General features: G+C 38.6%; 1 protein-coding gene across 5 annotated transcripts in view; it reads left to right on the plus strand.

Annotated features, from left to right (window-relative positions):
• Nucleotides 1–1,475: 1,475 nt before the first annotated feature.
• Nucleotides 1,476–23,670, plus strand: part of JAKMIP1 (janus kinase and microtubule interacting protein 1) — a 151,278-nt gene continuing 129,083 nt past the window's right edge. For 4 of the 5 annotated variants that reach the window (XM_068679886.1, XM_068679881.1, XM_068679887.1 and 1 more), the window contains exon 1: nt 6,233–6,357. The gene's annotated coding sequence lies outside the window, so the exon portion shown is untranslated. Of the gene's footprint in view, nt 1,633–6,232; nt 6,358–23,670 lie in introns of those variants that run through there. The other variant, XM_068679882.1, reaches the window with a different exon arrangement.

Genomic DNA, 23,670 nt, shown 5'->3' on the forward strand with positions numbered 1-23,670 from the left:
AAATTTCCAGGGTTATTCTGACTACAAGAATTCCTGTAGCTCCTGCTAGAAATACCTCCCTTTGGAAAGAGATTTGTTTAAATGTTGCTTAATACTGCCCTGCAATGAATGTTCCCTTTGGCTTTAATATGTAGTCCTGACTGTTAATTGCCTTTATCATTAAAAATGTACATTCTGTTTCAAATTTAGACTTTGGCCATTCGGTTTGGCCATCAATAGCATTGCGCTTTTGCCTGTTGGGCTGAAGTATCCCATCATCAAATTTCGATTGCTGTGTTATAGCCTAGTCACCCTAAAGCTCTCCTTCTGATGAATTGCCTCGACCTACCTCTACGAGTACGTTTCAAGATGGCTGCAAGTTTCTTGTATTTGTGGTTCCTCTTTCAAATACATCTAGCTACTTTCCCATACCCATATCCTGTTGTGAAACTGAGTATGGACCTTGCACCCCAGCTGCAACAACCTGAAAAAAAAATAATAAATTGTAACACAGCTTCTTGTCTCCTTGAGGCTGGGTCTGTTTATACAAATGCTACATTAGCCATCAATGTAACATTGAGCTAATTATTGGGACAGTCCCCACCTGCAGAGATCTTGGTATTTTACTAACCCAAGCACATTTCTGCTGCGTGGACTTGGCCAGCCAACGAACCTGGCCCACCAGACATGTGTGTACTCACAAGCAGTGCTTCAGCTTGGGTATTTTCGAAGCCAAGGTGTGACAGCACCAAAGAGGCAGCCTGGTTGGAAGCGAAGCCTGGGCCTGCGAGCCTCAAGCAGATATTCTCTTCCATTCTAACAAAATAATGAGGTTTTAAATGGCATTAGGATTTACAGCCGTCTGGCGTGGATAGCAAGCGTTAGCGGTTGAGTTAATCTGACAGCTCTAATTCTTCTGTGCAACGATAGCGCCTAACATAAAAAAATTAAATCGATAAATCCCTTTCAGCACTGTACTCTTGGAGGGTTGGGGCCCACCTGTATTTGGGTGGCAAGCCAAGAAGGGTCCCAAAAGGGAGACCAGCTGGGCTGGCACGGCTTCGGCGGGCACCGCTCCCCTCAGGCTGGGGACATTTCGGGGGGCACATCGCGCTTTGGGACGGGGGGTGGGAGGAGGCTTTTGGGGGTCCCCGGCAAACGCTGCTCAGAGAGCTGGGACTAAAACCCAGCAGGACCCGCGGAGCAGCCGCCTCGTGTCCGTGGTCCCCCGTTTATCCACCGAGAGCCACCCGCTCCCCTCAGCCGCCGCCCCGCGCCCCTCAGCGCCACCACCGCCACCCCTCCCCGCCACCACCTCCACGACCACCACCACCACGACCACCACCGCTCTCCGGTGTGGCGGTGCCGGGGCTCTCCGCCCGCCCGAGGCGGGGCTGCGGGGAGCGGCAGGGCCCGGCGCCACTGGCGAGCTCGGCTCGGGGCCGCCGCCTCCCGAGGGCGGGCCGCCGGTGACAGCCGGGGAGGGAGCCCGGGGTGGGGACCGGAGCCGGCATCCGAGGTGCAGCCGCCGCTCGCTCCGGCGGCTCCGCCCGCAGCGCTGCGGGTCCAGGAGGGTCCCTGAGGGGGCGAAGAGGGGACAAGGGGGCTCGGGGAGCCGGCGGGGCGCTGCCGCCGTTGCCGGCTGCGGCGTGGGTGAGTAGCGGCGGCGGGAGGGATGAGCGGGGGAGGCAGGCAGGATGCTGCCGTGCTCGGAGACTTTGACCGTGCGGGGGGATAAAAGTGCCAGCCCGCGGCTGGGCGAGGCCGTGCCCGGTCTCCGCTCGCCCTTCGGTGCCGCTGAACCGGGCAGGGCAGCCGGTCCTCGGCGGGGCTGGGCGCCGCCTGTCCCGGGGCGGCGAGCCGGGGCGCGGCTGCTGCGGGAAGGGAGAACCCAAGAACGGCCCTGGACCCCCACCGAGGGGTCGTCCCCGTGTCCCTCCGTGTCCCCCCGAGCCGGGGGGAGGGGGCGCACAGCGATGCCCGGCGCCCCGCCGCCCTCCTGCCCGCCCTACCTGGGGCCCAGCCCTGCTCCCCGGGGATCCCGGGAGCAAATCCCAGGCCTGCCCTCGGAAGACTCGCAAGATGAGGCCTTTATTTGATTTGATTTTTTTCCGTGAGGGGTGCTGGCAGGCTGTTATTTACATAATATCCCTGCTTAAGTGTGACCTCTTCTCTAATTGGAGGCTTCCTTGCCATTTTCTATGGCAACACCACAGAGCGGATCGCTCCGGGGGGGCTGGATGAGGGGAATATTGAGATATAGGGTGATTTGGGTTTGTCAGCTCTCCATTAGGACTGGTTTGTCATGGGGAATAGCTGAGGTTTGGGGGAAAGTTCCTCATCTCAGCCCTTAAGGCAGCCGGTAGGCCCGTGGGTCACTGCAGATCTGCCGGATCTCTATTTAAAGAGAGGATGGAGCAGGCTCAGCTTTAACAGGCAATTAGGAACAATTTTTGTTAGGTTTTTACAGATCAGAAGTCATATAGTACTAGCCTGACTAATGCCTTAAATGTACCGTGCTGCCTATAAATAAACAACAAATTCTAAGGAATGATGTTAATCTAAACACATTTTATTTATTTATTTATTTATTTATTTATTTATTTATTGAGTTCACAGAATTATTGGAAAGAAATCATAGCAAATTTCATAAAGAAGAAGAAAATGAGCCCCCTTTCATTTCCAGATTCCTTTTGCTCCCTAAGATCCCTGCCATATACTTAGGACCTATCATGTATACACAGCAATGTCTTTTCTTCCTTGGTTGGTTTCACTGACAGTAAGCGTGATGCGCGTATGCATTTATGCAGGAATGGGATTCTGTAATGCTTATTAGGGTCTTACGTGTTTTATCTCTGTGAGATGCCTGTTCCCGTTTCAGGTTTTATATAGCTAGGGGTGAATATGCTTTGTGTGGGTTTTCTAAAGCCTGCTTAAAATAAATGTTTTCCAATTGTAAGAGACACTAATTCATGGTGCATTTAGGCAGGAAGGTTTTATGAAGAGTTTTAAATTCTGCTTAATTATTGTTTGAGATGGTGCTTTTGTTCTGCATTGAAAATATGCATGCTTACTACTAATAATGCTAAAATTAGTTACTGTAATAGAGGAGCTTTTGTATTCTCTAGGGTTTATAAATTTGCTGTCAATTTCTGTTCCCTGTTGTTTATATTTCTCAATCCATTGGGATGACTTTATTTCTTGCACCCGAGAGAGAGTGACGTCTTTCTGGGGTTTGGGTCCTTGTTTTGGATGGGTGGAGGTTTTGAGGATGTTAATGTGAAGTCAATTCATATGCTGGAGTTTTAAACAGGAGGGCCAAGGATGTAGGCCCTGCTAGAAGAGGTGGTTCTGCTTATGGATGGAGAGAGCAGGTGTTTGGAGTGGTGCCCCACAGGTTTGAGAAGGAGGCCACCCCCTGGGGCTTCAGCCTGTTCAGCCTGAGACACTGAGGTACAAGTACTGTGGGAATTCATTGGTGTAGAGATTTGTAGAGATCATCTTTAAGTTCTTCTGCATGCACATAAAGCATTTTTCCCCTTCTTTTTTTTTTTTTTTTTTTTGAAATGCTCTGAATGATGTTCATTCTTCGTTCATTCTTCACTTAAATGTATGTTCCTTTAGTGTCTTAGACAGTTGTTATGGGAACGTAAGAGTTGGAAATATCCTTAAGAGGCCATGGTTTGAACCAGAGCTAAAAATGAGGCTTGAATTGGTAGAGATGTGCTTTGTTAAAAAGTTAATCTCCACTACACAGTGATAGACCCAAGATTTATCATCATGTTTTTCTCTTAGAGGTCCATCTCATTCAAGTCCCTATTTGTTTTCATTAGTATTTTTGTGTCTCTGCTAATGTCCATTCCAGTTTCCCTCCAGCACCATCTTTCTTGCAGTTTATCCCAGCTGTGCTGTTAGTTTCTGCTTTTTAATATTATTTCTCAGCATATAGATGTTAATAGTTATTTTCATGTATAGTTTTTTTTTTCTTTCTGTTGAATATTTTGATTAGAATATGATAGAAAAATAGGGGATATAGAAGTAGCAGATATGTTGAGGTAATAAATGGGCCACATTTCTGGACAGTGTAAGGTTAGGTGGTATAAATATGTGTCAGGAACAGCACACAATGCAGTCGGTGTGGTTGGATTGCCTCTGTCGAGAAGCAAGGCTGCATGCTGCCACCTTCCAAGAGGATATATGGACGTGTACCACTGATTACTGCGGGGCTACCGATCAGTCTCAATTTATCTATTCATATATTAACTTTGGACTACAATTGCTCTGCCATCCAGGAAACAAAAACCATTACATTCTTCCTCGTGTTCTCATCTGTAATCCTCCTGATTCATTTTTTTCTCTCAACTTTCATTAACTCTATTCTGCTTCATTTCGAAGAGACAATATGCAGCCTTAATTGCAGCTTTGTGCACTGAAACACAGAAACACATTCCAAGTCTTTGTTTTTAATTTAAAAATAAAAAAATTGCATATTTAGAACAGCTGCTGATTTATGGTACTTATTGCAATGTTATTCTGCATTATTCAGGAAAACCAATTTCATAGGCATTGTTTTATAAGTTATCAGATGTTATAATAAAATATCCTGGACAATTCATGGTCTAAAAAAGTGTTTATTTTTCTTCCCACCTTGGGAAGGCTTCCTCATGTATGTGAACTTTGTAACCAATTTCTTTTTAACTTTTGGTAAGACTTTTTAAAAAATATAAAGTGTTACTAGCAATAACTTCAGTGATAGGTCACCTTCAGTATTCCAATAAAAATGGTACAGATTCATAATAAATAGTGCAAAATGGAACTGTAGTAATTTAAATTCATTTTTAACTCTATTTATTTATTTATTTATTTATTTATTCTTGTGGTAAAGCTTAGAACATGTTTTCTCATATGGAATGCTTCAGTGAGCCGTTCTTTGAGATCTTCAAAGCTTTAAGTTGGTTGATTCCGTACTTGCAATATTCATCTCTTCTCTCCATTCATCTCATAGGAATGGCAGCTTAAAAGAAACTAGTTCAATGTGCTGTGATAGATGAGTTCTCCCCCATTTTCCCTCAACCCAACACCAGGCTCAAAGACTTGGCATCTTTCCACAGTTTTTCTTGAATTTGATTCATTCTTTCTTTACCATATGTACTTTCAAACAAACGCATAAATGCAAACAAAGAGCCAAATGTATCTGGGAATCTCCCACCTACAGCTGTTGTTATAAATTAGATGAGGAGTGGAAAAGGTGCTTGATGTAATGAGAAACAGTGTGAAAGGTTGCGTTTCCTGTTTTGGTTTTGATGTCTGTTAGGCACAAAAATTTGGAGGCACAAAGTATCTTGTTAACTGTTCACAATGGGAAATTTTATGTCAATATAAAGAGCAAGATACAGAGTGACTGGCCATTTTGAATATGTCTTTTTATCCTCTGGTTTTATGGCAGGTGTGTCTTAAATACATTATATAAAAACATATATATACACAGTTATTTTACTCCTTTGCTAATCACTTGGTGAAAAATCTAATTACCTGACACAAGTTTCTAGAGGTGAAAGTCTGAAAGATAAGCAAAAACAATATGTTTAGAAATAGTGAATAGGCTTTTTTATATTGGCTGTTTTCCTTGAAAATCAGTTTCCATTAGTTCATTGTGCCTTTTTTTTTTCTTTTCTTTTTTTTGCTTTGATATTAATGGAAGATGGTTGATGAACATCATATTACTTTGATGATGACAAGATCTTTGATGTAAATATTACTTTGTTTCTTGTAGATTTTTTAAAAATACATATATTTAGACTGTGAGCTGGCATTGTGTAATCAGTATAAATTAAGAGGGATGCTATTTCTGCTATCATCTCAGTATGTATTTGTTCATGTGATGCTTTCTTGTTCCTTACTAAACCATATCACTAAATCCCTACTGAACACAGCCATAACCATAGGAGGATCAAGATGTCTCTTGTAACTCTTGTCATTATTCTTTGAGGTTTTGTGCTGTTTTCTTCTAATTTTCAGTCCACCCTAACAGTCCTTTGTCTGTTCTCTAGCACACTAGAAAGTAAGGAAGATTGGAACTGTATCAGAAAGTATGTTTTTCATGTTTCTTAGTTTCATTTTGACTTAACCTTCATCCTCTAGGATAGCTGAAAGTTGTCCTCCATTTTAGTTGTCTTTGACAAGACATTTGTATGGAACAGTTTTAGTCATTTTTGTGATAGCTGTCATCTTTTCATTCATTACGGAAGTGTCGTACTGCCCCACTGCTGTTTTTTCGCAGTTTCACTTTTGATTTAGCACTGATGTTAAGCATGTGCTGCAGAAGAAATGCAAGGCGCCTTGGCAATAACTTCAGTAAATGGTGTACCTTTAGTTAAGGTAAGCATGGTTGTCAGCCTTCATTTTGGGCATTGACTGCTTATCTGTTTGCTTCGACTTCACTACGTAGGTGCTTATTTTTTCCTCTTAAATATAGTGTGTTCAAGTTTATCTTAAACCAAATAGATAACACTAGGATTAAAGTGAGCCAAGTGGCATGTTAGTGTAATTGAAACTGAAGTATAATAATTATTATTATATGGTAAGAATAAAAGTGAGCCACTGCAGAGCAATCTTCCTTGACTTCTTCCACAATTGCTTTACTTCTCTTCTTTTATGATCAGAATGAGAAACATCTTATCTGTCCATCTTATCTTTAATAAGACTTTCCGAATTTTCATTGGTTATGGGGCTGAGATTTCATCTTGTTTTTCTGTTTTCTGTCTAGTCCAGTAACCAGCATCTGATAACTATTTACTGCACCATAACACTCCCACTTGTGCTGCTAAATCTTGTCAAATATTTTGCATTTCTTCTCGCTAACTTGGATTTTACCTGCCAGACAAAGGTACAAGCCTTCTTGTAGACTACTAATTCTCTGAACAAGCTTCTTCAACACTTTTGTAAATACTTGGGGGCAATGCACTACTACTCTGAACCTAATCAGGGCACATTTCTGGGGAGGAGGTTGTATTTTGTGAGATATAGGTGCCATCTCTGTTTGAGTGTCTAAGCTGCGGGCACTTCTGTGATGATTTAAGTACTTCATTCAGTTCTTTATGCCCTATCCGGACACAAAGTCACTGTGGTCCCTGTCAGGATGGGGAGAGTGTTTTGGGATGTGTTGCTTCTCTAAACTGCTTAGAAGTGTGGGGTGAAACCCTGTGAGTACAGCTGTTTTATTTATAGGGGTGTAAAACATCACTTGCACAATCTTTCTACCTTCTGTTGATGTACTTAGAGTCACATTTTTACATTTCCCACAGAACAGAACCCATCCTAGTCATTCATTACCAAACTAGTTAGATACAGACTGTATTATAATTATCCTCTTGTTAATTCAGTGGAGCTTACTTCTTAAAGAAGAATACATCATTTCCTTTCCTGGACTTTTCATTCTTAAACCAAAAAGAATGACTTGTAAGTGCGTTCTATGCCAGATTCTGAAGCTGATGTCCTTTGATATTCACTCACTTTAAAAAAGATCAGAGTGAAAATCTATCTGCACTATGGTAAAATAAAATAATTCCATTGACCAATAGGATGATGGACTTAATTCTCACAAAGGCAGACTTCAGCTTCTCTGTTCTGCATAATCCTAGCAGATAATCACACTATTAGCTTTTGCACAAGGCTTTGGCCACTACCACATAGCATGGGGAAGGAGGATGGGTTGCTGTGCCGCCAGCACTTAATGCTCATTCTGGCAATTCAGAGTCACTTAGTAAAATGGCAAACTCTTACTAAAAACTTTAATTATATTTGCCATAGACTGGCTTCTAATGGAAATTAGACTTAAATGCTTCTGCTGCCTCTGACTGCCGTATGACTAATTTTTGAATTTGTTGGACAAATTTGTTACTCAAACTGCATTTGTAAGAGGAATTGAAGTCTCAAAGATAATGCTTCTGCCCCAGAACTCAAGATGTGTACACCTGAATGGGATGGTTAGATAAGTGTTTTTTTTTTTTTTTTTTTTTTTTTTTTTTTTTTTTTTCCTAGTTATTATTATTAAAGCAGTTTCACTATTGCATTCTGTGTAAAGAGTAATCTTGAAAAGTGAAAATTCTGGGGCCATTTTTTTTTTTCCTGATACCTCATTATGTCCCATTAATGTATTCAGGTTCATTTTTGTTTCCTTGTTTTTATTGGCTTACCATCATGTGTTACCATTTATCTTTAGACTGCATCTTACCAACCAAGAAGTCAGGGCTATTACTGTGCCTTGCAGTAAAATACTAAGCTTTCCTGCACTCAGCTGTATGCTAATTTTACTAACATGGCTTTATATTAATAACTTTTTTTTTTTTTTTTTTTTTTTTTTTTTTTTGTGTGTGTGTGTGTGTCAACTGTGTGAAAAACCCTCTAAGACTTTGATATTTTTTTGTTTTGATTTTTCCCACATTCCCACCTTAGCCTTTCCTAGATGACTTCTAGACTATTTCTCTCTGGCTGTTTCTGCACAACAATGGGGAACTGTGACCCTAGCTGTGGTTAGGTATGGCTGAGTTAGGTTTACTCTGTCTAGTTAACTAACTACTAGCAGTCTAGCTATTGGGTAACAAAGCAGTGCGTTCTAAGAGTATCAGTGGTGAACACAGAGAATTTGTGTGTGTATACACATGCACTAAGAAAATACTTTGTGAATTAACATACAAATAAATATGTGTTTGGAGACAGTGTATCTGACAAACTGGATGAAATAGATGGTTCCCACATTCTAGTGCTATAAAAGAACTTCATAATAATGCCAGATTAGACTTTAAGAGGGGATGTACTGAGGATATGTTTGATTTAAAAACTGTTTAAGCTCTAATTATAGTGCTTAGTTTACTTAATGTATATATTGAGGCTAATTCTTGGAGGAGCACAAAAGTAACATAGGATTCTAGTTATCTATGATTTCTAATTTAGGAGATAGTTTCAGATTGGTCACACAAAGCAAATGAATCTTTAAAAAGAGGGAGGTGTCCCAATATCACTGTAGGTAATAACTGCCATACATTTCTTAAAGACATATTTTTTACAGATCTGCATCTGTAAATCAAAACCCTATTGTATTTCAGTAAAGCAGAGCCTGAAATTTCATTATTATCAAGAAAGATAATTCTCATCTTCAGAAAGAGAAAACAACTAATATACTAGGTATGAAGGAGCAAACTTGCAGTATATCTAGCTCATTTGCATCTCATGCTAAAATGCATTACTGGTTTGGCTGCCACAAGCAGCTGTAAATGGCATATGGAGTCAGGGTGCTGGAAGAAATCCACGGTCCTTCACTGGAATGCAGTAATTGCCAGCTCCTTCCTGGGAGGTGGGACCAAATGAATGAATCTATCACAGCATGAAGATTAGATCTGCAGAATAACTATCCTGCTCCAGTTATTTCAGATTTCAGATACCCTGGAAATAACCCCTTGCTTTCTCAAGGAAATTATTTTTATTGGCATCTGAATATTTCGGGAGAGGGAAAATTAAAACAGATGATTTATTCTGAACTGATTGTAACCAAATAACTATTTCCTTAGTTGGATTTCTTGTGGGAACAGTCTGAAGAAGCTGGTAAGTCAAAGAATAGTCAGTGAAAGATGCAAAAGGAGATGAGTGAGTTAAAAGAAAATGCTACAAAAGAAAATAGGAAAGAGTGGGTGTCTATGTAAGCAGCTTTGTTGATGGCAAACTGCTACATGTTCTTATTTTGCTGTGCTCTTTTTCATGATAAAGGAATGGATGTTCTGCACAGTTTAAGCCATGCCATTCTGTCTTCTGTTGTATTTTTTTAATTATTTTTTTTATATTGGAAGGGTATAGTTAATTTAAGGCTAAGATCTCTTCAGTAATGGAACTGTAAAATGGGAAATATATAATTCTGAGAGTTCTTGAGTTAAACAAACCACTCTTCTTTTTGTCCTGATTTATATTTCCTGAGACACCCCACAGGTGATCCTTTTTTTTTTTTTTTTTTTCTTTTCATGTGTTCTCTCTTTTAATGGTTGTGGCTTTTTAAAAAGGAAAATAAGTACCCTCTTGATACTGACTGCCTTGATTTTGATTTCAGCATGTGTAACATGGGTCTATCATACATATGTCCATCAACTTCATTGCATGTACATGTATTTGAATTTACACCGGATGTAAATGACAAATTCTTTGGGCAGAGAGGTTGGCTGTAGTAGCTACACTCGATATGAGGCAGCAATGTGCGCTTGCTGCCCAGAAGGGCAACTGCATCCTGGGCTTCATCAAAAGCAGCATGGCCAGCAGGGGAGGGAGGGGATTGTCCCCCTCTGTTTTGCTCTTGTGAGACCCCACCTGGAGCCCTGAATTCAGTTCTGGGCTCCCAGCACAAGAAGGACATGGACCTGTTAGAATGAGTCCAGAGGAGGGCCACAAAGATGATCAAGGGGCTGGAGCACCTGTCCTGCAAAGACAGGCTGAGGCAGTTGGGGTTGTTCAGCCTGGAGAAGAGAAAGCTCTGGGGAGGCCTTACAGCAGCCTTCCAGTACCTGAAGGGGGCTACAGGAAAGATGGGGAGAAACTCTTTGTTAAGGAGTGGAGTGATAGGACAAGGGTAATGGTTTTAAATTAACAGGATAGGTTTAGATTAGTTATTCAAAAGAAATTCTTTACTCAGGGTGGTGAGGCACTGGCACAGGCTGCCCAGAGAAGCTGTGAATGCTTCATCCCTGGAGGTGTTCAAGGCCAGGTTGGATAAGGCTTTGGGCAACCTGATCTAGTGGGAACTGTCCCTGCCCATGGCAGGGGATTGGAACTAAGAAGTCTTTAAGGTCCCTTCCAACCCAAACCATTCTGTGATTCTATGGTTGGGATTATGACCAACAGCCTTATCCTTTGTACACTGGAAGAGCTGATACAGTTTTGGGGGTTTGAGTACATCTATATATATATCTTTTTTCAACCTACAGTAAGGTCTAGAAGCGGGATTTTTAGAGCTTTTATTGTGGCTCATGCCCCAAGTATTTCTGACTGATGAATCCTGCCCTGAAAAGTAGGGCTGTAAGCAAGTGCTTGTGTATGTTCTTAAGACTTTAACAGACAAATGTGACCTCAGGGTCACGGTCCAAAACTTTAGTGATTGAAGACATACACAGACCTTCTTCCTGATATAAAATGAATTCAGTAAGTTAGTGAATTAGAATGTGAATTAATTTATTCAAAGCAGTTGTACTGTAGTTGTCACTCATTAAACCTGCCTGTGAACATCCATGTCACGAAGCTTCACGTGATGCATGCTTCCGTCACTAGGACTTCACTAGTTGTGCTTAGTTCTGTTATCAGCTTGCAGTGAGTTCAAGAGCTGAGCCTATTTTGAATCACTCTAGAATGCATTTATCAGTGTTTTCTAGGTAAACTCATCTTCTGTTTATCTCTGGAGCCAGTCTCTTAATCCATCAATGTATTCTACTTCTACTTGCCTGTACTCTCTGCTTGAGTCTTTTCTCCTTGAGTCTCTTCCATTTGGCATCAGACCGGTATGGCTGGGTGAAGTTTCCCAGAAGGTGCGTGGTATGTGTAGAAGGCACCAGAGATGTACAAGAAATTCTCCTTTAGTTTCTGAATCTCCAAAGTGTTGACAGGTCACAGAGGGAACCTTCGTTGTTGACCTGGCAGAACAGCTACTGGCTGTGTGATTTTGCTGTATTGAGGATTGCTGTAGAGTCTTGACAGATATGCTGACACTTTGGGTGAAGGGCAGGCAGTGTATGTATACTCACTGCATCACACCACGTAGTAGATTTTGGCTGCCAAGAAATGGCTGTGCACTTGAAGCAGAAGAATTCTTACAGTAGTTACAGTATTCTTGTAGCTTTCCTCACCCTTGCAGTACAGTATGCCAGTGAGATGACTAAGGCAATAGAGAAGCCAGTAACTGTCGACATGTGAGTTCATTCCAGGTCTGTGAGCCTCCAGTTCAGTACTGGAAAGCCAGGTTTTGGTGCAAAGCTGCAATCAGTTCCGCAGGTTGTGTTCCTGGTCACTGTACCAATTACAAAAGCAGCTTTAAGACTGATCTCCATCAGAAACATTTATACCTATAGCTTATACGTTGCATGCAGCACAATAGCAGCAAGGAATAATGCTGATATGTTTTCAGGTGTCCGTTAACCACAGAGTCTTCTTCATGAGCATCACTGTGGAAATACTCAGATGTTGTGTGTTGGGTGCTGATATCTTCCTTGTCTGTTTTGGGCAAATAGGATTTAACTTCCTTCAGATAACATATCAGATTGCCTTTCTTCAGATTGCAGGAACTTTCTTGTTCATTTTTGCTGTGGCTTCTGAAAGCTTGGCCCTGAGATGTTTGGTGGAAATGTTGTGTTTCATGTGCATTTGCTGGCTGAAGCTGCTGGCTGCTGCACGTCAGCACCACTGGAATGTGATCAGGACTCTTGCTGTCCTTCCTGTAATGTGCTGCACAAATAGCACATATACCACTCCAGAAAAAAAATAAATAAATCTAATTTTATTCCTTTGTACAAGCCACTTTTAAAGTGCCGATAAACATTTCAGCTTAAATGGAGTAAGAGGAGGGTAGTAGGCTACCTGATTGTGTTTGCCTTGAGAGCAAACTGCAGGTTTCTTTTCCATATGGGATTTAACCTGCTATCAACTTAGAGACCTCTAATATGCTGGAATCTGCTGTCTATGGACAGGGTAGCACATAAAATTTTACTGTCTGCTGATTAAACAAAATGTCAAGAGCAGAGGGACAGCTTGTAATCTATGTGTTGAAATTCCTGGACAAGCCTTTGGAGAACTGTCAAGCAGTTCCTGATTTATTTCCCCCCTTTTTCAGGTAAATGTTTTCAGTATGCTGGACTTGGATGTAATGGCTCATTGACAGCAAAACTGCTTCCCTTTGGAATATGCCCTGCAGTAACCCTCAATACACCCACTCATGCTGCAGACTGCAGGAGCTGTGGTTTGTTGCTCATCTCTTCTTGCCAGAAAGGTCTCTTCTGGTGCCATTTCCACCCTCTTTGAATCTGAAAAATTATGGCCAGTTGTACAGGACCAAACACTCTGTAGTTTAATTTCCCTATACAGTGACTTCATCCTGTTCATTATGGAGTTTTCATTGCAGATTTTGAAGGCATATTCCAGCCATACCAAAGCATATAGATCACACTAAACAAATATATACTGTGATTCTCTGGTCAGCTTGCATTCTGGTATCTAGGGTTGTTTGACTTGCACAAGCAGGTTTTTGGAGAAATGGTGCCAACCACGTGGCTGAAGACTTAAATGCTGTGTAATTCCACATAAACTAACAAAGAGCTTTTGAAGCCCAAGAGGAACATGGGGAAAGAGTTGCAGGAAATATGGAATTATATAGCTTCAGAGTGGCACTGATGACTGTCAGCACCCTGCCTAGGCTTCAGGTTGGATTGCATAGTACCTATGCAGATGCTAAAGCACAGCTTTAACCTGTAACCATGGCAAGCTTAGGTTCAAAGCCAGCTCTAGATCTGAGATTTATTTTCTGAAGGCTGTTAGTAGTATTGTGCTAATAAACAGACTAAATAAACTTGCAGTGTAGTGAGAAATATTAGTCTCAATGGGACTGTCAGATTAAAACTGTTTTCTTTTTTTAGCAATTTACAGTCTCAAACCAAATTCAAATTCAACGATTCATAACTTAACCTATTTGATTAAATTTTGCACTTTTTTGGTTTTGTAATGGTGGAGTAGACTGGCAAGTGCTGTGGCATTTGTATTAGAAGAAGAATTTATTTTTTTTTAATTTTTATTTATTTATTTATTTATTTTTATTTTTATTTTTATTTTTTATTTTATTTGTATTTTTTTTTAATGGAGAAAAATAAAATTTTGAAAGCATTTCTAATAATGTCTGGTAGTATGGCAGCCTTAACCTGCAAGATGTGGCCAGACTTTTATGCTTGTATGCTTTTGCCATGTGTATACCTGTAGTGAAGCCATGCAATGTGTTACAGAATTAATGCATAAATCTCAGCTAACAAAGAGACAATGTGCAAGCTGGATCAGAATTTGACTGCTTCTGTTCATGAATACGTGTATGGGGAATAATAGTCTCTGTACATAAATTTATTTCATCTTTTATTGTCAGAGGAGTTTGATCTGTTCCTTCTGTGTTTAGAATAGTCTCTGTGGAAGTATGTCAAGGAGACAAAACTATCATCCTGTTCCTGATATACAGAAAGCACAGTTCTAAAAACTGATGTTGTTCAGTTATCCTTCTGTATAACCACATGGCAAAGAGACATTTTTTTTTCCTCATCCTTCTACATGACACACTGGGCCAGCAGGAAAATGCCATGTTCATAATGTCAATCTGAATGCAATTTGGAGCTCTTAGCTTAGCATTTTTGTCTGATGCTGCAAAAACTGATTCTGTTTTTGATAAATAGAATTTATATTTAGATATGTCCTATCTCCATAGGATAATCTGCATATTTTAAACTCAGTTGCTTTAGTAACTCCTCCTCCATAGTACAAGTTCTCTGTTATTGAAGTTTCCTTCCTCCTTTTTTTTCATGAAGCACCTAAACCTAAGTGTAACTTGAATTTCAACCTTTTTCCAATATCTGTTTCCTTCTATGATTCTTTTTTATATAATTCCTTCTTTTCATTTGAGATGGCCTGTCTCTAGGATAGAATATATATTTTTCTGCACAGATAATCTGTATGTGTATTCTTGCAATTTATCCTTATTAATATTCATAGTATATTTCGATATTATGCAATTTTAATCATAAATGTTAATATCATTCTACCTGTGTTGTGCCAAAAAAATAATTTTACATAAGTTTTGTTGCTGCTAAACATGGGATTTACCTTTTTGCATTCCAAATCAACTTTCTATTTGAAGATCACGTGCTGTTGGATGACTTTACATTTACAGAGAATGTGCAGTGCTTTTCTGAATTGCCCTTACAATACGAAAAGTTACCATTCTTTTTCTTCCTTGTAAAGAGCAAGTTACTGTTTTTTCTAATTTCTGATTTTGCTTTTTAGTTATCATCAGGCTTCACTTATCTCTCTATGCTTTCTTGTTTTTGAATGAGAGTGATGACCCTTCTAAATTTTCAGTATGTTATAAATTTATTATCTAAAGATTGAAGTGGTTGAAGTGTTTTCATTCTCAGAGATATAGATTCACTTTTTTTGGCTTGGAAAGAAGGCTGAAATACTCTCTTTGAGTATATCAAAGAAGACATTTATCAGACGTGATAGTTAGACTTTTCTCCTGTATGTTTTAGCTCACTGTGCAATATACGATACACACAAAGCCCTACGTGAATGGGTCTTTCAGGATGGTTCAGAACCTGGCCCTTCTTGTGCAATTGATTCTAATGACTGAGTATGACTTTCCCAAGGGCAGTTTTCTATGTTTCAGATGGTAGTTTAAGACAAGAAAAATCTTAGCAACAAAAAAGTCTTCATATAGTTTGACTACCAGGTAGATTGTAATGAGATGTGTTTGTATTGCATTCACATGGTGCAGAAAGTCTGCCTTAATTGGTAGGTTCACCACATGATGGAAAAGATAATGGAATTCACATTCTGTTTCATTTCCTTCACAGAATAAAATCTCTGATTTGTTTGTATGTAATAGTCAAACAAGCTTAGGGTTTGGTTTGCCAGTCATCATCAATCTTGCTTTTTTTTTTTTTTTTTTTTTTTTCCCCCATAAGATTTAATTCTTGTATTCTTTTGCTAAATAGAAGACTTTTTTGTCACTTTTTTTTTTTTTTTTAATTAAATACTTGAGTAAAATAAATGTTAACAGTTTTTCTTTGAGGCACCTCATTGTTTCCTTTGTGAAGAGCTAAATTAATGAATGAAGTTTCCACTGGACTATGGCTTCAGCTTTGTAGAGAAATAATTACCATTTGAAGCCAAGATACTATGTTTATGGTCTATTTACCTTGTTTAGCTTTTGGAATGCTGTATCTTCATCCCCAGTATAGCCACTGTTCTCTGAATCTGGAAATCTGTTGACCTGATACAGCAACAGAGAATGGCATCCTGGCCCCTGGCAGAAAATGTGGTGAAATGAAACTATAGCTCACTGAACTGAATTTTTAGTGCTTCTCCTGTATATACAGTATCAGTAGGCAAAGGAAAGAAAAACAACTAGAAGTACTGCAAATCCAAGATACTTTTATGCATGTATCATGTTTGCATTATGATCATTTATCGAGGTCATCTTCAAACTAGCAACCCTTTAAATACAGCCAAATCTCAAAACAACAGCTACTGAAGTGATGTAACGACAAATCATAACATTGAAAACTTATTTTTTTCTTCTGTTTGTAACTTTTACCATTCTTAACCTTCTTTCTTATGTCACTGTTTTATATTTCATGCTGTGTTTGATTCCAGACAGTACATACAGCTTATTTTGTAAGATGTTTCCTGTGGATGACTTAGGTCAAACAACATGTTCTGAAAAGCTCCATCCTTTTCCCTGCACCATTACATCTACAATCTTATTTTCTCTGTACACCTTTTGTCACCACAGCTGTCTTTCAGCAAGAAGGAGTGAACCAACCTCCTTTTAGAATATCATTAATGCCCCTTCCGATCAGCTGGCAGATGTTACTGAGTGACCGCCACTCACCCCGCTCAGCCCCCGCTGATCCCTGAGAGCCATATGTGTCTGCGCAGCAGGTGGCTGAATGCAGGACTGTGGTGGGGTGGCGTGGTCCTCAGCGGATGCCCTCACCAAAACACGGAGATGTTTCTAAGATGGAAGAATTTTCTTTGTGGTACATTTTCTTAAAGAGGCCACTGTGATAATAACTCCCTTTCACTGATTTCTGCATGCATTCCATTAACTTGTAAATGTAGGCATCAGCTCTCACCATGAACACTCTACTGCCAAGGAATTCACCAATTTCTTTACTTACCTAATTCCAGTGACAACTTATTCCCCTGTCGCATGAATCTCGTAGTAACTTGGTGACTATGGGTATATAGCAAATCTAATACAAACAAAAATATACTTTCTGAGTTAAAGTAGGCAGAAGTATATTTGTTAGGTTACTGGTTATACTGATGACCAACACGTTAAACAAGAGTGTTCTATGTGTTGTGCATCAATTTTTGCAATTAAATTGTACTCTCATTATTGTGTAGACTGAAAAAGAAAACAACAAAAGAAACCAAACCAACAGTGAAGTAGCTGGCAGGCATATCTGGGTTAGGCTGCAGTAACTCATTAGAAGCTTCTAAAGCAGGATTACATAAATGGGACCCTGTCTGGTCAGGTTAAATATAGTTCTGTAGTTTAATCTAATATGTGGCTACCATAAAGTCACTCAGTTTTGACTGTCAGTAGTAGTCTGATTTGTTCACCTTTTTCAGTATCATGAATAAATAAACAAATAAATAAAACCAGAAATGAGATTCACTGATGAATCTTTCATGGAATTTATTGTGTTTTCTGCTGTTATTTAGGGTCTTGTGGTGGTGGGGTTTTTGTTTGTTTGTTTTAAATGCAAATATTAATTATCTAGTCATATCAGAATAAACTTGAAATATAGGCTGCATATATTTCATGAATCTATTTTCCCTTTAATGAAGTTATGTAAAGAAATAGTCTTCTTTTTTCTGTTTTAGGGCTATAATCTTGAAGCACTGCTGCAAAAATACAGATACTGCTAGCTAAAAAATCTACCAGTTACAAAATATGATTTTGCAATATATCACAATCAAAAAGAAAGTAATATAAATTATTTTATAGGATATTTATATATTAAAGGAATGTATGGCTTCCCATTGGGTTATTTTTTGTGAATCGTTAAATTTCCAATAAAATCATGAACCATCATGGACTTGTAGAAGCAGTATTCCTTAGTAAGATACTGGACGTTATTTTATATTATGCTACTATATAAATACTTAACTACTTGTATCATTATTTATAAGCACCATTTTCTAGTGACATTAAGCATCACCTTCAGGTTTCCATTCAAATGTTTGAAGCAAACCAGAGCAAAAACATACTCACAGAGGGAACAGATGCAGGGATTGCAGCAAATTTTAAACAGGTTTGTTTATCAGTTTTTCTATAGGACCTCACATGTGGTCAGAGATGACATAATTTTTATACAGTTGGTATGTTTGCATGGACTTGTAGTCCAATAGTAATTTTACACAGCAGGCAGATAAATTGAAAGGGCCCTTCCCAGTGCCTTGGTTAAACTTTCTGGCCTTACAAAGCCTGGTGTTGGCACTGCAAGGTTTCATTCTAAAGGCATCAGTATCAATTAGATGATGGGTAAGCAGCACTGCTTTTGACAGTACCAAAATTTTCAACGTCTGTCTGTTATACTCGTTGAGTTGCATTTTTCAGTGTAGCATTGCTTTTTGTCTGTGAACTCACCAGATGCCAAGTTTTCTTCAGTTTCAGGTATGAAGTCATTCTCATATATCCATGTCTAGAGAGAAGCAGGGCTTGGCATGATTGCAAGCCTTACCTGAAGGTGTGAAGAGGATAATTGTCTGGTCATAACGCATGGTTGCATTTTTTTTCTCAGATAAGATTACACAAATCTGATAAACTCATACCATGTCTACCAAGTTCAAGTGATATTAGTAAAATTTTGTTTAAACAAAACATAAAACTGTGAGTAGTTGCAAATCTCAGTCCCTTTCCTAATTCATTGTACAGAGTAAGTTTGCTGCTGTTTTTATGTTGTTTCATCCTAAACGGAGGATCTGTTTAACAAGGTAATGAGGACATAAAGATAATTAACTTCACACTCTTCACTTTAGTAATGGAGCAGAGATTATTTATTGACCCTAAATTTTATTTTTTTCTTTAAAGCCTAGTAGCTGTGGAAATCCTATCTTGTATATATGGAACAAAAATGATTCTCACTAGAGTATTTCTATTAGTAACACCTCATTGTTTTTATGACAATCTTCTAAACACAAAACTAAAAGTGTTCTTAGGTCATGCATTAGAAATGTAAAAAGCTCAATTCCCAAAATTTAAGTGAAATAATTAAAAGCCAAAAGTAAGATTGCTTCTTTCTAGAAAATCAATTAGTAATTGATGTATTATAAATCTTATTTAACATCTCATTATTAGCTTGGCTGTTGAATTAGCAAGTCATTAGCTGTTTTATGAGCGTTGCTAAACTGAAAAGTTACCCTTGGTGTTTTTATGTTTCTATTTATTCAATATTTGTTACCTTTCCACAAGGCATGTTGCCCCTCCCCCCCAAAATGCTGTTTTTAACAGTTTAACACTGAAATTGGGCAGTATAGCATTGTTGCCCCATGTCATGTGAGACAAATTTTTGACTGATAAATATTCTCAGGGTACTTCAGGATTTTTCTGGTTGTAGGAAGCTGAGGTATCATGGAAGAAAAATAATTGGAATATTGTTTTTATTATAAAGCAAACATAATTTAGTACTTGAGACCAAGCACATTTAAGGCGTTTTCAGTAGAGCTTTCCTAAACATGGTATCTAAGATCAGAATTTGTACAAAAATGTTCAAATAGCTTTCCTTAAATTTCTTGTTTTGATTTTGCCTGGCAGAGAGCATCAGTTGGGAAGGCCTTGTGAAAAATCACGTATTTCCTCAGTTAACTAGTAAATTTTAAAAAATCTTGGCTTTTTGTTGCTTTGTTTCAACAAAAAAGTATCTTGTCAGATCGTATCTGAAGATACATGTAATTCTTCCTTTGCTTCCTCTTGAATTTAAGTTCTTTGGAACAAGGTCTACCCTGTACTATTAATTCTGGCTTTGTTGTCAAGGCAATAAATGTGATAATGCATCCAGTATGTTCTAGCATGTGTTAAAAGTATCAGAGACAGGCGACATATGCTTTAACAAGATGGGGCTTTGCTAGTTTCAGTCTGTCTATCCTTCAGCTTTTTATCTGTACCAGCTTAGGTGATGTAAGGATAGAGGGTTTTTTATTTGTTTTTCACCTGGATAAGATTCTTATTGTATTCTAATACCTTGTCTTCACCTAGGGATGAAAACTAGCATGTTTATACTAGCAGTCCAATTTTCAGCCAGGCTCTCTGAGCGTTTCTGAAATTCCAAATAATAATAGTAGTTATTGCCATTATCCCTTTACTTTGTCCAGGTTAGCTTTGAAGTTGTTTGATTTTCAACTCACACAGTTGTCTATGCTCTCCTCAGTGTATTTGGGTATATATCTAATGCTTTGATAAATGTTCTAGAAATAAGTACCTGAGGAACTGTAACAACACGTATATTCACACACATTTTGATTTCAGGGGTGTGTGAGTGAACACAAATTGCCTTCAATAGTCTGTAAGGATTTCACCTTCTTTTTTTTGCTAACAAGGTATTTTGCAGGTGTTACTGTAAAAATAACTTTTATCAGAAGTCTCTTCATCTGATTTATGTTTTAAGTAATTTGCAGCGCAAGATTTGCCAGAAATTTGATGCATGCCTTAGTAATGGGAATGCAAAGTCACAAATGTGATATTTAAGTTAAGAAATGTGGAGAGGAGCTGTAAGAGTGGTTTAGAAAACCAACAGTGACAGGGCACCTGTGCTTCTGCCTGGAATTTCCCAGGCAGAAGAATGTGCAGATGTACTGTAATGAAGTGCTTTTGCATGCCCTAGGTGCTTAGTAAGGACATCAGGTTTGCTGTTCATGGGCAGTAATTTCCACATTCTTAGAAGTCTTGGCTTGCTCACTATGCATATCATGTATATATAGTCAATGTGTCCAGATTTTTTTTTAATGATCTTGACAAGTACATAAGTCTTTCTAAGTAGGAAAAGTCAAAATGTTCAGGTAAAACCCAGGTCATTTTGCAATGTGTTTTGCAGCAAACAAGGTACTTCATGAATGCTCCCAGATCACAGATCACACTATACCAGACCATATTAGGGATACAATGTGAGATGGAGTTGGACCTACCTGAACCAGTGTTGTTGTTCACAGCAGTACGTGATTCTTCACTTTTCAGGTAGCACTTTGGAGCACTCTGTAAATCCTGGTTATAATGGTTCCCCAGACTGGTACTTGTTGGAGTCATGTCACTACAGGAATAAGTGATAGAAATTAAAATGCAACTATAGTGTGGAAAGGGAAAGACCAGGCCATATTATAATAGTAAACGTATTTTTGTTTGTTTGTTTGCTTGTTTTAAGAGAGTAAGAAAAGAGGCCTAAAGATTGGTTGAGCACAAAGAAAAGACCGATTTCACCTTTTACATAAGGAAGGAGTCATATCCAATGAGTCAAAAAAGTTTCCTTTGTATATGTCATATAAATGACAGTGAGTTAGATCCACTTTAATGAACACAGCGATAATCATGGTTACTTGATCACTAATTTGATTGAGGCTATAGCAGATCTCTCCATTTTAATACCAGGAGACCAGGTACTGTTGTATAATTTGGTTTTGCTTTTTGTTTACTAAGCTGTTCTTTCACTATGAAATACTAGCTTAATTGTGAAGACCAAGGGGTTTGTGCTACCTGGTAGTTTGCATTTGACATCTCAGCTTTCTTGCTATAAATGTTGCTTGCTTATGAAAATGCTTAAGGCAGAATAAGTGAAATGAAGAGACTTTGGTAATAGTCATTTAACTTTGAATGGTTCTATTTTAAGGAGAATATTATTTATTAAAATTTATTTGATTAAAAAACATATTAAACTTCCCAGTGAGATGATAAATATCCACTTTTTAGGAACAACTATTGCCTTATTTTTATAATGCTCCTTTGTTTCACAGAGGGCTGGCATTTTTTCTTCTTGATTCCTAGCAAGAGGGAGGCCTACAAAAACCCTGATTCACAAGAAACTTTACTTGTGCTATTATAAGGCAAGTTTGTTTTATTCATTAAAACAATTTCTCCTTCCTCCAGAGTACTAAAACTTTGCTCATAAATTCCATTGAGTGTCTCATATTCAACTGCTAGCTTCCGCTTCCTGCCCTGTCTTATCAAGTGACAGCTTCCCGTTTGCTCAGTGCTCACAGAGAAAGAAACCATCTCACAGTAATGTTCTGATTAGGATCTTCTTTAGTTTATCTCTACAGAAGGATATTATATCAACTGAGTTTAATTTCTTAAAGGGCTATTTCTGAGACACAACTTGTCCCAGGCCTATCTCACTTAGACTCAACGCCTGACATTTTCTGTCTTTCTTATATCATATCATACCATATCACATCTTTTTCAAATATCCCTTTGGTTGTCTCTTCCATTATTCTGTAAAGGTCTTGCAGATATTGGGAAATCCAACACTGTACAGAATACTGTCCAGTGCTCAAGTAAAGTAGATTATTCCTCTTTTTTTAATCTCTGCCAGTTCTAGAAATCTCTGCAACATTTCTAATACAGGGCTTGAAGTCTGATAGCAGTGGGAATGCTTAAAAATGTCTGTACCAATTTAGGTGGTTTAGAGATCCATTATTTTACAAATGTACCCATTTACTGCAAATATAAAGGGAAGTGTATGCGGATTGTTACTAGTGCTTTGGAACACGGTATGGGTTAAATGGTCTTAATTTCTTCCTGCTTAGAGCCAAGAGTTGGACTTGATGATCCTTGTGGGTTCCTTCCAGCTTGGGATATTCTGTGAGTCTGTGATACTTAAAAAAAAAAAAAAAAGAAAGAAAAAAGATGAATATCAAATACCATTATATTTTAGGCAGGAACTCTAAATTCAAAACAAAACAAAACAAAACCAACAACAAAATAATGGGGTTAAAAGTTTTTGGGTCTGTTTGCAACAAGTTGTAAAGTACAGCTTGTTGAATTTCTCCTCCTTTTTCACAGCTATGTATAATTTCATACTAATCAGATTAGTATGCTTATTTTATATATTAATAGTTGGAAAAAATGATCACGTCTATTCTACCATGTGTTTTTAAGTTAAAAAAAATCAAGTGGGTTGTAGGCCATTAGAATCTCATTAGATGTTCAGTAGACAAAAGTGGATGAAAAAGCTGGAAGTGGGTTTGAGATACAGTTAAACCATAATCTCAGAAATGTTTTTGAAGCCAACACCTCAACTGAAGGAGGTGTTCCAGTTCTTCCACACCCAGCTGCCTTTTCCTCTGCCAACCTCTCTGTGTTGGCTCCAGCGTTTTACAGATTATGAGAGAAATTGGCTCAGAGGAAGGGTTAAAGGCTAAAGATATTGAGAACAGCAAATGACTGGCTATTATCTGGGATTGGTTTTCTCTCTCTCTCTCTCTCTTTTTTTTTTTTTTTTAAATGATTACAACAGTTGTGCTGACTCAAGGCAATGACATATATATCTTTTTTAAGGTTTACACCAGTTTGAAATGTTCATAAAATTGTGTCTTAATTGAAGCACGTTGCAGGGAGAGAATGATAACTCTGCATGCCCATTGAGGGATTACCTCAAATATCAATGGATAGAAACTTTTCTCATGATGGTATTTTCTTCGAGTACCTGCCTTAGCAGTCATCTCTTGTATCCCCTTCCTCTGTTTGAATTATCTGAAACTAAAGGTGCAATTCTCAAAATGTCTGCTTGGTATCTTCCATTCTGTTTCTAAAAGCAAGTTTTCTGTGTATCTGTAGCTCAGGTTTTACATATTTCCAAGTTATTCCATGTTTTTCCATGGCTGAACTGGTCACTATTTACCTGTGTTTAACCTAACCTG

Source organism: Anas acuta, chromosome 4 (genome assembly GCF_963932015.1).
Source record: "Anas acuta chromosome 4, bAnaAcu1.1, whole genome shotgun sequence".
Classification (NCBI taxonomy): Eukaryota; Metazoa; Chordata; class Aves; order Anseriformes; family Anatidae; genus Anas; species Anas acuta.